This window comes from Symsagittifera roscoffensis, chromosome 3 (genome assembly GCF_963678635.1).
Source record: "Symsagittifera roscoffensis chromosome 3, txSymRosc1.1, whole genome shotgun sequence".
In the NCBI taxonomy this organism is placed as follows: domain Eukaryota; kingdom Metazoa; phylum Xenacoelomorpha; order Acoela; family Convolutidae; genus Symsagittifera; species Symsagittifera roscoffensis.
Window position 1 is genome coordinate 42,521,172 of NC_087064.1, and position 14,239 is coordinate 42,535,410.

At 34.9% G+C, this 14,239-nt stretch overlaps 2 protein-coding genes across 2 annotated transcripts in view; both read left to right on the top strand.

The window, feature by feature from the left end:
- The window catches only part of LOC134842597 (Golgi SNAP receptor complex member 1-like), a 290,244-nt gene that overhangs the window by 5,058 nt on the left and 270,947 nt on the right, over positions 1–14,239 (top strand). The gene's annotated exons all lie outside the window — the stretch shown is intronic.
- LOC134842596 (spermatogenesis-associated protein 7 homolog) overlaps positions 1–14,239 on the top strand; it is a 532,288-nt gene that overhangs the window by 5,054 nt on the left and 512,995 nt on the right. The gene's annotated exons all lie outside the window — the stretch shown is intronic.

Genomic DNA, 14,239 nt, shown 5'->3' on the forward strand with positions numbered 1-14,239 from the left:
ATGAATCGATTCGCAACAGGTTAAACTTTCCTAAGCAAGCTCATTAAAACTACAATCATGTTTACCATCACTGAAGTCAGCATTTTCTAATGACCTCAAGTCAAGAGTGGTTTATAAACTGTCATGTAGTGGATGCACTTCCACCTATGTCGGACAAACTGTTCGACATTTGAGCACTAGAATTGAGGAACATAAGAAAGCAGACTCACCGGTAGGCCTCCACCTTCAGCAATGCCAACTTGAGGGAAATAGCGCAGATCTTAGTTGGGAAATTATAGATAGGTCAAAAAACCAAACCAAATTGCTAACACTAGAGGCAATACATATCAGGAAAGAGAAACCGGGCTTGAACACGCGCGATGAGTTTAGGAGCAGGGAGTTAACACTGAAAATTTAGTCCCAAAATATTTTTGGTTTTTTATTCAAAACGTACATGTCTAAATCGAAATTATGACTCAGAAACTTCCAGACAAATTAATTTTAAAATGTTTAATTAATTTTAGAGGTTAAGAGTATTTTAATCTTAATAGTAATTTAGAGGTCAACTGTGATTGGCTAATTTTTTATCATGATGGTTTAGAACCAAATTGTATGTGATTTATTGTAAATAACATTTGTAAATTGATGTTTTATCGTCATTTAGAGTAGTTTATTGTAAAAATCCTGACGATGCACATAGTTGCGAAAACGTTTGAAATTTACTTTTTAGCAAAAATTTCTTCAAGCTCATTAAGCGACCTACGGAGGAGATACTTCGTAGCAATTATACCAACGCTATATAAATACATCGACAAAATTTTATGAATAAATCAAGTCTATTTTAATACATCAAGAGAATTGTCAATTAATATCTACACTCCTCGATTACAGCACAGATAGAATTGTCTATGTTGGATGTATTTTTAAGTTTTGTGCACCCCCTAAAGCAGAAGATTGCAAATCTTATTTTTGTTCTTATAGTTAATTGTGTCCGAGTATGATTCGTTCCGTTATTCGCTTAGTTACTCTGCTAGTTTCAGGACGGTTTTTGTAGAGCCTGGTGCTGCTCCTCCGGTACACGCAAAAATTAGTGGAACAAAGCTGCTGTGTTCCACATCCAGAATTCTTTGCTGGTATTTTAATGTTTTCATACTCTCATGATACTTGTAGGCGTCAGATATAGTTTTAGGGCAGGATTTAGCATTGGGGTTGAAAATTTTTACATCGAAAAAGGTTCGGCTGAATCGGCCTCCCCAGAGTCCATTTGCCTTGATGTCAAGTCGAGCGTCATCTTCAGTAGTGGTTGTTTTGTTGTGAAAGTTTCGGCTCCATTTCAACATCATGGCATAATTCGTCCAGGAGTGTCGCAAGGGATTACATGTCAGTATTTAGACAACCGCGTATTCAGACTGGTCAGTATTTAGACAAATATTGTTTCAACCAATCAGAATTGAGACAAAGAAGAAATTAATAAATAATTATTATTTAGTTTGGATTCTTTATTTCTTTTCTCGATTCTGATTGGTTCATACCAGGGATTGCAATATATTGAATGATCAGATATTAAATATTGAGACGATGTCAATTTTGAATTTTTAATATTGAGATATTGAAGGCTAGATATTGATATTGATATTGAATTTTTTGTAGATATTGAGAAAAAGAAATTCAAGATAACTTAATGGACTGACTAAGTCAAACAGTCAAACAGTCAACTCAACTCACTCAAGCATTAAAATTAAACAAATTAAACAAAAAACATTTACATTGCAAAAAAAACTAAACAAATTTAATTATATATTTCGAAATTCAATATTGAATTTGGTCTCTGGTATCTTAAAATAGTGATAATATTGAGATATTGAGCTTTTAGATATTGATATTGATAATGAAATTTCATCCTATTTGATATTGATATTGATATTGAATGGAAGATATTGATATTGAGCTCAATATATTGATATTGTATTGAAATCCCTGGTTCATACAGTATTTGTCTAAATACTGACGAGTATGAATACGCAGCTGTCTAAATACTGGCTGCACTCCGTCGCAAGGGTATCGCGAATTTGAATATGTCTTAGCTGAGTCTATCCACCCTTGGGACAGTGTAGGAAATGGGTCAGTCTGAACGGTTGTCCACACTGGCGTGTATGTGTGGTGTTTGGTGGTTCCCATCCATATCTCAGATGTAATCCATCTTTAAACTCTGATTTAATGAGAGAAAATTTTTTTTCAGGGGGATCACGCTTAGCCAATTCGATGCTCCTTTCTGTGACGCTAGATATATTGTCAGTTTTTTCTCTGATGAGCAATTTTCCATAATTTTAGCCTTTTTTGAGAGTGTGATGTTCTGTTTCTTAATTTTGATGTTTCAATTTTTCAGAGTTTGTTCCGTTTCAGCTATTTCTGTGTCACTGTTTTCCAACGGATCACAAATGGCTCGTGACCACTCATAGTTTTTGGAAAAGTCCCTGTTACTGAGGAGGTCTAATCATCCAATTCTTAGTGGTAGTGCAAAAAGGTTGCGATCTTCATCGGTTATATGGTTTTTACCAGTAATACTAGGAGGTAGCTGCTGTCTTACGTTTTTATCAATTTCACCGATTTTCCTAAATGCTTCCGGAGTTTTTCTGGTTAGAAAACTTGATTGATTTTAAACTCCCTTTGTTTAGCAGAAGTATGCATTTTGTGGTGATGTTTTAGCTATTTTGGAAAGCTCTTCAGTTAGGGTAGCTGTCTTTCCAATTTCGCTTTCCATGTATTTATCGCATGCTGATGGTGTTCCTATGCCTGATCCAAAGACTCTAGAGCCGTCTAGCATTGTAATATTTGTGCCTTCTAATACTTTTACAGCGCTTTCCTGACGGTTTTTCTTTTCTATGAATTGACACTTAACGCTTCACATTGTATCCGAAAGCCTTTCCGTGCACATCCAGGTTGTCCATTACTGCGCGGAGACTCTTAAGATCACCAGCAGAGCTTCCGTCATCTGCGTACCATTTTTGGGTGACATTTGGTTTTTGCTTCAGCTCAATCAGTGGGATTATCCCAATTCCGTACATACCCATTGCGAGGGGATCACTCTGCGTTGTGCCTTCGGTAGATGTCAAAACCGTGTTATTGACATACAAATTTGAGGGAGGTTTGTATGAGTTGGCCAGCGCATGATGTAGTGCTGGGCAGAGTATTTTTACATTTTTTAGAGCAAGTTCTCAATGGAGCGAGTTGAAGGCATTTTCTGAATCAATTAGTAGTATGGCGTCCGTTTCCGGTTTCTCAAACTCGTTCCTCAAGCTGTGGATAGCATATTCGACTCCACACTTCTGGCCTAAGAAAGATTTCAATGATTACCAAAAACTGATTAATGGAGGACTTGATCAACAAAGTGCGCTGAAAAAGTTGCGTATTCAATCAGTTCCACCAACAGGTTTTGAAATTTACTCTTATTTGAAAAACATCTGGGAACAATACAGTATGATTACTTTCAAAGACTTCTTACAATGGTACAACAACAAAGATGTTTTTCCTACTCTTGAAGCTATGCAAAAAATGATAGAGTTTTACCATGATAAAGGAATTGACATGCTGAAACTTGGATGTACGCTTCCAAATGTTGCAAATATCTGCTTACACAAGTCGACAAATCACAAATGTTACCCGTTCTTTGAAGGAGATAAGGATTTATGTCAGAAAATTAGAGAAGACATGACTGGTGGTCCATCAATAGTTTTTACGAATGGTTTGATAGTCCAGACAAGCTTGACTGTACGGAATTGCCTCCATATGAAGCCTTTTTCAGCAACAACAACATTTGAGACATCACAACACTCTCGAAAAAGATTTCAACGATTACCAAAAAATTGTTAATGGAGGACTTGATCAACAAAGTGCGCTGAAAAAGTTACGTATTCACTGAGTTATACCAACATGTTTCGAAAATTCCTCTTATTTGAAAAGCATCTGAGAATAGCACAGCATGATCACTTTCAAAGACTTCTTACGATGGTATAACGACTAAGATGTTGTTCCTACTCTTGATGCTATGCAAAAAATGATAGAGTTTTACCATGATGAGGGAATTGACATGTTGAAACTGGGATTCACGCTTCAAAATCTTGCAATTATCTGATAACACAAATCTACAAATCACAAATTCTACCAGTTCTTTGAAGTAGACAAGGATTTTTGTGAGAAAATTCGAGAAGACGTGACAGGTAGTCCGCCAATAGTTTTTAGACGAAAGGCTGTTGTCGATCAAACATATATTCGTAAGTCGTCAAATATTTGCAAGACAATAGTTGGAACTGACGCTAGCCAATCATATCCGTTCTCAATGTGCCAAGAGATGCCGACCGGACTTTACACAAGATGGGAGTATGACTCGGAAACTGATCGTTTTAAAGCTAGAAATAATAGAACAAGAAATTTCGAGAACATGGTTATGTCCTTTTATCAAGAATTGAGACCAGAGTGTAAAAGTCAGAGTTTTTACACAACCGGAAAGCAGAAGAAAATTGACTGTTTTCATGTTGATGGTTACTGCGATCACTGTAAAACAGTATTTGAAGCTATGGGTTGCTACTATCATTTCTGCTCATGCCAAGAAACCCGTCCATCGTTGTCAGAACAAGATATTGAAAGGGGAAATAAGAAGCGAGAATTGGATGAGTTGAGACGAGAGCACATAAAAGAAAGAGGTTAAAAAATTCAGGAAATGTGGGAGTGTGAGTGGTGGGAGCATTTCAAAACAGATTCTTCAGTCAAGAATCATGTCAAGTCAAATTTTCCCTACAAAAGACCTCTGTCTACTGATTCTTTACTTGAAAAAATAAAGGACAGATCTTTTTTTGGTTATGTGCAATGCGATTTAAGAGTTCCCGACGAGTTGAAGCCTACTTTTTCAAATTTTCCTCCAATATTCAAAAATAATGACGTCTCCCGAAACGATATTGGAGAATACATGAAAAACTATGCCGAAGAGAACGATTTGCTGAAAAACCCACAAAGAATGTTGATTTCCAGTTTCAAATTAGAAAATGGTACAATCATCATACCTCTTCTTAACTTCTATCTAAGTCCTGGACTTCAATGTACAAAAATTTATCGTTTTGTTGAGTACACACCTAGGAAATGTTTCAGCAAATTTGTTCAATCTGTTGTTGATGCTCGACGAGAAGGAGACGAGAATCCACATTCTGGAGGTGTTGCTGAGACGATGAAGCTTCTCGGTAACAGTACGTACGGTTATTAAATTATGGACAGATCCAGACCCACGATAACCAAATATCTCGGCAATGAGAAGACATACAAAGCAATAAATGAGAAGTCTTTCAAGCGATTGAATAATGTGAAAAAGCACTTATATGAAATAGAACTTTTGAAGTCAACAATTGAACATAGAGAACCAATTATTAAAGGTTTTTTCATTCTTCAATACGCCAAACTTAGAATGTTGGAGTTATACTACAACTTCTTCCACAAATATTGCGATGAGATTAAATTCGAGGAGTTGGAGATGGATACGGACTCTTTGTATCTAGCATTAGCAGAAGATAACCTGGACGATTGTATATTACCAGAGAAGAAAACTCAGTGGACACTAAGTCGTCGAAATGATTGTAGAGATGACTTTATAGCTGATGCAGATAAGATTTTTTTTCCACGTACATGCTGCGCTGTTCACAAAAAGCATGACAAACGAGAACCTGGATTATTCAAAGAAGAATTTCGCCGTACTGAAATGTTGTGCCTGTGCAGCAAGACGTATTGCTGCTATGATAGTAAGAGCGACAAATTCAAATTTAGCAGCAAAGGGCTCAACAAAAGAACGCTAGAAGACACTGGGGATGGGCCAATGTCTAAATACAGACGAGTTCCTGACGAAGCTGTAAATTTGAAGTCGACCAATCGCGGATTCAAAACCTCCAACCATTTAGTTGGAACATATGAACAAACTAAAAAAGGACTCAGTTACTTTTACCCGAAAAGGGAGGTACTTGATGATGGAATACATACTAAGCCATTGAATTTGTAAGTTTAACCTATAAACTGTAGTAAAACTTCATACCATACAATGATTTATATGTTACTCAACTTTTCAACTGTAATATAACAATTTACAGTAATTTAATTTTTTTTCTGAAAAACATTATTTCTTCTTTGAAGCTTCAGTTAGGTTTCAGCATAGTTTCAGAAACTTTCAATTTAAACTCTAATGGTTTAAAACAAAATAAAAATCATATCTCAATACAATGAAAATATCTATAACCTATCACATTGGTGAAGAGAATCTTAAAAAATGGTAAGATCGGGCGCCAAAAATTGTTCTGAAACTTACCATCTGAAACCTTACCATCTTAATACATAGGAAACCTACCATCGTAATACATTAGGAATCCTATTCCCTAATGAGTTCTTAATTACCTACAATGAATTTCTTATACATAGGGAAATCTATACATGGGAAATTCGGGCGCCGAAAAAAACTCACCATCTGAAACTTACCATCTGAAACCTCGTATCTTAATACATTGGGAAACCTATTCCCTATCTTAATACATAGGAAATCTATTCCCTATCTTAATACATAGGTTGGTGACCGGATAATCTATGGCCTATCTTAATACATGGAGGTCACCAAACTTCCCCCCCCCCTCTGATCAGCTCACACATATACTACTGTTCGCAAAAAATCAGCAAAATCGAAATATTTTAACCGAAAGTTATTCATTCAGTAAAAACTTTTTATATACTGCAAGCTATTCTATCTTAAATCAGTTTGCAAGGCTTTGCTGAGCAGACACTCTAGCAATGTTATTTTCGAACTCGACTTGCAACTAGTCAACTTTTCTGAGGAAGCCATTTATAAGTTGAAACTCTTGAAACTTTTGAAGAAATATTTTAGCGTAAACTGGATTTCCACGAGTTGATTTTGCTATGCACAGAATTGAGGTGAGTGTTTTAGGTTATTTTTTTGCGTGAAGTACTTTTTCTAAAGTTTTTTAGACAACTCACCTGGGCAATTTTTTTGTGTGATTTTCAAGTTGTTCATTACTAGAATCCTTTTGCGAAAACTTAGGGATGTTTCAAGCAATGTTTTGAGCAAAACAATTTTGAAAAATTTAAACTTTTCAAAAATCTAGTATCTACAGGTAAATATTTTTCAAGCTAAAATATAAAAAATAACTGGGAACGTTGTTTTCGTAATTCGAATTGTTTCCTGATCAATTCAAACTATTATGCATTGCGACATTTAAGCAATGTTTCAAGCAATGTTTTGAGCAAAACAATTTAGAAACATTTAAATTTTTCAAAAATCTAGTATCTACAGGTAAATATTTTTCAAGCTAAAATATAAAAAATAACTGGGAACGTTGTTATCGTAATTCGAATTGTTTCCCTAACAATTCAAGCTATTAGGCATTACGACATTTATATTATTTAAAATTTTTCATTGAGCAAAAAAGCTAGCAAAACTTTAATTTTTTTCCAAAAAAAATCAAACAAGATATGGACGTTTGATTTATTTTAAGTTATTTCACAGAGTTACTTGGTTAAAAAACAAACAACCTGCTGGAAAAGAGTCAATGATTGCGATTAAACAGGTTTAGATGCCCTGAAATGCTAAGAATCAAATGCCTTTAGAGATTTTTGAATTTCAAGTTAACTTACGATTGACACATTTTCGCTAAAAGTGACTGAATTTGATAAAATTGAATCCATAATTAAAAGTTTTTCCGCTGGTATATCTGAAAAAAAATCCATTTTCAAGTGATGAATCTTGCAAATTAAAAAGGATGAAATTTTCAATTAATTCAAGTTGTTTCATGGAGCGAACTAGATCAATATTGAATTTTTTTCCGGTGGTATATCTGATAATAAAGTTTCATTTTTCGGAATTAGAAGTCGGTCACGTTTTTTTTTGGCACTTAAACTTTCGCCGTTTCATGTTAGATAGATTTTGCTTCCTTTTAAGAAAGGTATGGAAAAAAATTAAAACGAAATCAAAAGTCAAACCTCGAAATTGTAGTTTTGAGCTTGAACTTTCAGACTTTTCAGATTTTTTTCTGGAAAAAAAATCTTTGCGACCTATATAAGAGTATGAACAACGCTCATCGTTTCTTAAGAATATAGTTTTTTGAAAAAAATATTCATGAGTTTAAAACTTGAAATATTTCAGGTTGTGAAAGCAAATATTTAAGCAACAAACTCCAAAGCTTATAAAAACTCCAAGCGGATCGGTCTGCACATAATCAGGTGTTTCTGTAGCAAATGTTGCTCGCTATAAATTTTTGAAATAAATTTGGTCATTTCAGACAAAAAATATTCAAAAAATTTGAGTTTTTATCAGCGAGCTTCTAATTTTATCAGCAAGAAAATTTCTAATTTTCTAGCTATTTCATGAGGTAAACCGGATGGCAAAAAGCTTAATATATTATATTGAAGCTATTCACATCATGACATTTCCAATTATATCATTTCATTTCATTGGGCGAACTGGATTGACACGCAAAAATTAGCTTGTGCACGGAAAAGTTCATTCAAAAAGGGGAAAATGATTGTCTAGTTTCGAAGTTGAATTGGATTTATTTTGTCTAATGAGTCGACTCTTTCAAGAGAAATTGTGGAGTACTCCAGATTTTAGAAGTTTCTTGCCCTTTTTGAACGTTTAGCCTCAAGGGTTTTCTTAAACATTGTTCTTCTGATAGAGCTATTCAGTTTAAATCACATCATGAAACGATTTGATAAAACATAATTTTCATGGACCGAATTAATTAGCAAAAAACTGAGTTTTGTTGGCAAGCTAATCAAGCTATGAAAAACTTTTAAAGTTTTTGATGACGAGAGTCGGATCTCAAAATTTTTAAGCTTTTCAACTGGACCCAATCAACCGATATAAATTACAGAGTTTTAATCCGGTTCAAAAGAATTTTAAGTTTTTCAAGCAACCTATTCCAAAGATGCAACGTTTAATTAGCCGAACTGATTTCAAGAAGCAATCGGATGGTGCAAAATTAAAGATTTTCTATTGAAGCCAATTTGATGATGAAATTTTGAAAAGTGAGAATGGTTTTTTTGAAGCGATATGGTGTTCAAAAAATCAAGTTTTTGTCAAGCAACTATTCAAGTAAAAAATTTTGAAGCGTGCAATTATTCCGTTAAGGGAATCCGTCCGCAGAAAAACAAAGTGTTTCTATAGCAAGGTATGCAAGCTATGATATTTTGAAATAAATTAACTCATTTCAGACAAAAAAGACAACATATTTAATTGGGAAATTGGATGCGAAAAGCTCAACTTAATCCATTGAAGCCATTCAAATGACAAAACTTTCAATTGAAGCACTTCAGACAATGAAACTTAAGGTTGTTTAAGATTATTTCATGGAGAGAATTGGATAGTGAAATGTTCAATTTTTTCAGAAGCAAACTGTTCAAGTTTCTGAACATTCCAGATTCTGAAGTTTTTTTTACCGTTAAGATCAATGACCGCTCTTAACCATTGCACCTTATGGCAGCTAAAACATGGCATTATTTTTCTGTCATTTTTTTTACTATATAAGATGGTTAAAATTAGATTGAGCATGTCAAAACTCAGCCAAGTCAATTCACTCATCAATTGCCTTGCGGTAAATCCGTCTGCTTTTCTCGAAATTTCAAGGCTATTTTTTTTTGCTGTGAAAGAACTTTTTGGTTCATATTTCAACATCCGAATCACGGTAGAAATTTTCTAATTTGATGCCAAAAACTTGATGTCAATAACGGGTGGAGAAATTAACCCGTGCCATAGTTCCTTTCACGTTAGGAAAGTGAACAATAAATCTAACGAGAGGCAAATTTATATCGCTGAGAGCCCAAAAAAGCACATCAATTGAAAAAAGTAATGGGTCAAAAACTGAAAAATTTTCCTCTAAACTGTTGTGTTATTCATTGCACGAAGCAGGTATGCGGTATTCTTCTGTGCAAAAATATGTTTTCTTTGGATTTCTGCAAGTTGTATTAGTTGTATGAATTTTTTTCGTATTTCTATTTTCATATTCATACATTTGAGCATATATTCCACTGAATTTAAACCGTGTAACAGATGATGAAATATATGGTTCCGATTAGTTTTACAGAGAGCAGTAAAAGCGATTTGACTACACTGAACAAATATGGAGCAGAACAAAAACTGCTGGACAGTTCCGGCTAAACGCTATCCGCATGACCGATGATAAGGCAGCTGCAGCGGAAGTGGATTTTTGTAGTTGGTTCATTTTACTATTAGGATAAAGAAAATGGCGGATCTATCAATTTTTCAGATGATGTGCTGCTGTTTTACAATTTACAAAACACACATCACAAGTTTCTTTGAAATTTTTTGAGTTCGAAATAGTAAGTCCTACCCCACTGAAAGTATACTTTTCAGAAAACGTGCCAAAACAACCGAGCCAAAACGGGCCCTAAATAGAAAACCTAGCCAAAAAGCGAATTTCTTTGGCATACCTTAACCTTACTAAGTATTTATATATAGATGCGCCCTCTCTCGGGGGTTTGATTTTGATCACCTCACCAACCAAAGGGTCCACTCTTTGTTATTATTTTGTGACATCCATTTTAGGCCAACCAACCCGAGAAGTTTTCTTGATGCGTCTTCGGTGTTAATATTTACTAAATTTTGGCTCTTTTTACTGTTTTGGTAGTGCTCGCAAGATCATTTTGGTCGAACTAAGAAAATAAAACTCGACAAAACTCAAACTCAAACCCCCTCGTAAGAATCCTAGATCTATTCCTGCTCAGTGGTACATTTCTCACCATCCAATAAAATACGCCGGAGAAGGTAAATCAGGTTTGGAAACCCTTTCATGTAATCCCGTACCCACTAAGTTTTCTAAAACAGATCTCAAATAATCTTTTTCAGATCTAAATTTCAGATCTGAAAGAGGTTGTGAAATGTTGAATAAACGCTTGCATACTTTAAGGATTGGTTATTCCAGACCTGAAAAATCAATGATTCTGGAAATTTTATTTTTTTTTGTACTTGATAGCTTCTATTAGCTACTAGCAGGTACTCAGCAAAGTCTTAAGTCAGAGACTGCCACAATATGTTTACCCAAGCATAAGAAAAACACTGCAAACGCATGAGTAGCGCAAGAAACTTAAAAATTTGACAGATCTCACAGTTTTTGAAAACTTTTTAACACAGTAGAACAAGAAATTTAACTCAAAAAATAAACTGTTTGTAAAACTAATCGAAGTTTTTGTACCGCTAGTTAATCTAAACATAATTGCGTTTTGCAAAAACATCAAAAAAAATTCAATTTTTCGCTCAAAATGCATAAATTATAATTTAACAAAAAATTTCTCAGATTTAATTTCAGATCTGAAACTTTGGTTTTCAAGGTTTTTTCAGATGTGAATTTTTTTATTTCAGATGATCCAAATTTCAGATCTGAAATTTGTAATTTTTTATCAATATCTGAAATAAAGAATTTTAGATTTTGCACAGAAAATCCCCCGGGTACGGGATGGTGTTTCACTCTCAAGGACACCAGAACCCCAGGCCTTAAATTGCACCCGAATTGTTACCAGGCCTGGAATTTTATCTCAATTCTGCAAAAAAATATTTCTATGGACCACGACAATAAATTGAGAACGTCAGAACTTGAAAACATGCTTTTGGAGCAAAAAGAATTCAACTTGTGTAATTTTTGTACTGCTCAGAAAAAAAACTCATTCCGAAATTAAAGTAATACAGTACAAGGAGGAATGTATACCGGTCTACAGTAAATCCAAGAGTTGTTTTGAAAGCAAACCGACTTACTTGGGCTGAAGTGGAACATAAAATAGTTTACCGTGATATTTCTTGAGGACTGCAGAATAAAATCTCATTGTCAATTACCGACAGAGCAATTCTATCTCAGGTATCTGCTGTCCTGTGTTTGAGCCCTGAGATTTTTTTTATATTTTATTGGTGAGAAAGGCCAAAAGTGGCGTGGGAAGTTGGAAGCAGATCATTTCAGAGTTATGTCTAACCATAGTTGCACGATTTCAAACAATTCACAAAGCCGAGTAAATATTTTTTAGAAAAAAACAGGTTTTTTGTTCCAACTTTCGATACAAAAGTAACGGAATATTTGTGCTCGGGGTGGGTTTTTTTTTCTTCAGACAAAATTCGAATTTTCAATTAGCCATTTTTGACAATTTTTTTTTATATCATTCAAAAGGTATTGTTGCCTTGAGCTCAAACTTGAAAAAATATTTCACTTGTGATCATTTTTCGTAAAGTTATGGGGGTTTAAAAATTGCCATTTGGGCCAATTTGGGACAATTAACGCGCAATATATTTCGCGCTATTAAGGCGTAAGCAGAGAGCTAATCCGTCTTAGAAATTGTTCCAAATTGGTTGAAAGGAGCTCATTTGTCATAATTGATTTGATACAATGAGCGAAAATGATTCTTTTGTACTTTTAATGGCGTGTGGGGGGATGAGTTCACAAAAAATGTCAAAATTTAAAACTTTTTTTTATTTTGTTTTATTACATTTTATTTTTAAATGTTATTACTGTTCCATAAACCTTAAAAGGCAGTCGGAACATTCAGAGTTTTGCCCTGATACGAGCAGTCTTGTTTGTCCTTGTTCTCAGATGCATCGCTCGTTTATATGTTATTGCAGCCTTCAGACGGAAGTTGAAAACTTAGAAGTTGTAATTCAGTAAACTATCGGAGATCGCCGAATAACACCGAAGCCAGTTTTAATTTCTACATCTTAAACTATAGGCATTTTTGTTCTCGTATCCGACAACAAATACAGTTTCTTACAATATTTCGACAAAATGCACCATTGCACAGTTTTAGTCACAAGGCTTTTCTGGCATCATTTGACCCAGAAAAGACAAATTGTTTTTGTAAGGAGTAGTGCAGGGGAGATTTTCTAAAATGACGGGGAAACGTTTGATGTTTGAAGACAAACTACGCGACAATAAAACTGAGACGACGTTTATATAAGATTCATACAGAAGCATTTGGGTTATAGGATGGCTTGGTTATGCGGACCGAAATCAGATTGAACCGGGCTACTTAAAAATTTTCCAAAAAACCCTTAAGCGGCCAATCACTTTTATATGTTATAATGCTCCCCAGGTCGAGGTCGTGGTTTTATGTTCAGACTTAATAAGTGTGAAATGATCCGCGTGGGGAACGAAAATTCATGGTCGCCACGCAGGTCAAAGTCTGCAAATTCGAAACATAAGTCTGCAAAGTCTGAACATAAGTCTGCAAAGCCTGAGCATAAGTCTACAAAGTCTAAACATAAGTCTGCAAGACGAGGTCGGGGGCTTTATGCTCGGTCTTAATTAAATTGAATCAATCTGCGAGGGGACAGAAAATTCATATTTGACCGAAAACATAAGTCTGCAAACAATGAACAATATCTGCAAAGTCTGAATATTGCGATTTATGTTTCGACCGAGGCGAGTCGAACACATTCGAACACACAGGCGGGTCGAACACATGCAAGATTTGCAACTTACTTTTCGACCGATGCGGGTCAAGCACATGTCAGAGTTCGAACCAAGATCCATAATCGAGAAAGCCCTATAGTCAAACTCAAAGTCGAAATATAAAGCGGAGTCGGTCCAAATATAGAGTCGAAATAAAAAATCAAAACATAAAGTCAAACACAAATTCGAAACATAATGTGGAACACAAAGTCAAAACATGAAGTCGAGTTGGTCAAAACACAAAAGCTAACACAAAGTCGAAACTTAAAGTCAAACACGAGGTCGAAAATGCTTCTCTGGCATCATTTGACCCAGAAAAGGCAAATTGTTTTGTTTGGAGTAGTGCAGGGAGGATTTTCTAAAATGACGCGGAAACGTTTGATGTTTGAAGACAAACTTCGCGACAATAAAACTGAAACAACGTTTGTATAAGATTTAATCAGAAGCATTCGGGTTATAGGATGGCTTGGTTACGCGGACCGAAATCAGGTTGAACCTCAGAAAGCCATATAAACAAATTCAAAGTCGAAATATAAATCCGAGTCGGTCGAAACATAAAGCCGAAACATAAAATCGAAACATAATGTCAAACACAAAGTCGAAAAATAATGTCGAACAGAATTTCGAAAAATAAACTGAAACACAAAATCGAAGCAAAAGTTCGAGTCGGTCGAAACAAAGTCGAACACAAACAAAACTTCCCAAAGAAGCTTGCCAAACTAAAAAACAGTTGCATGTAGCAATATAACCCAGTATATATGTATTTTTAAAGTGCAGTC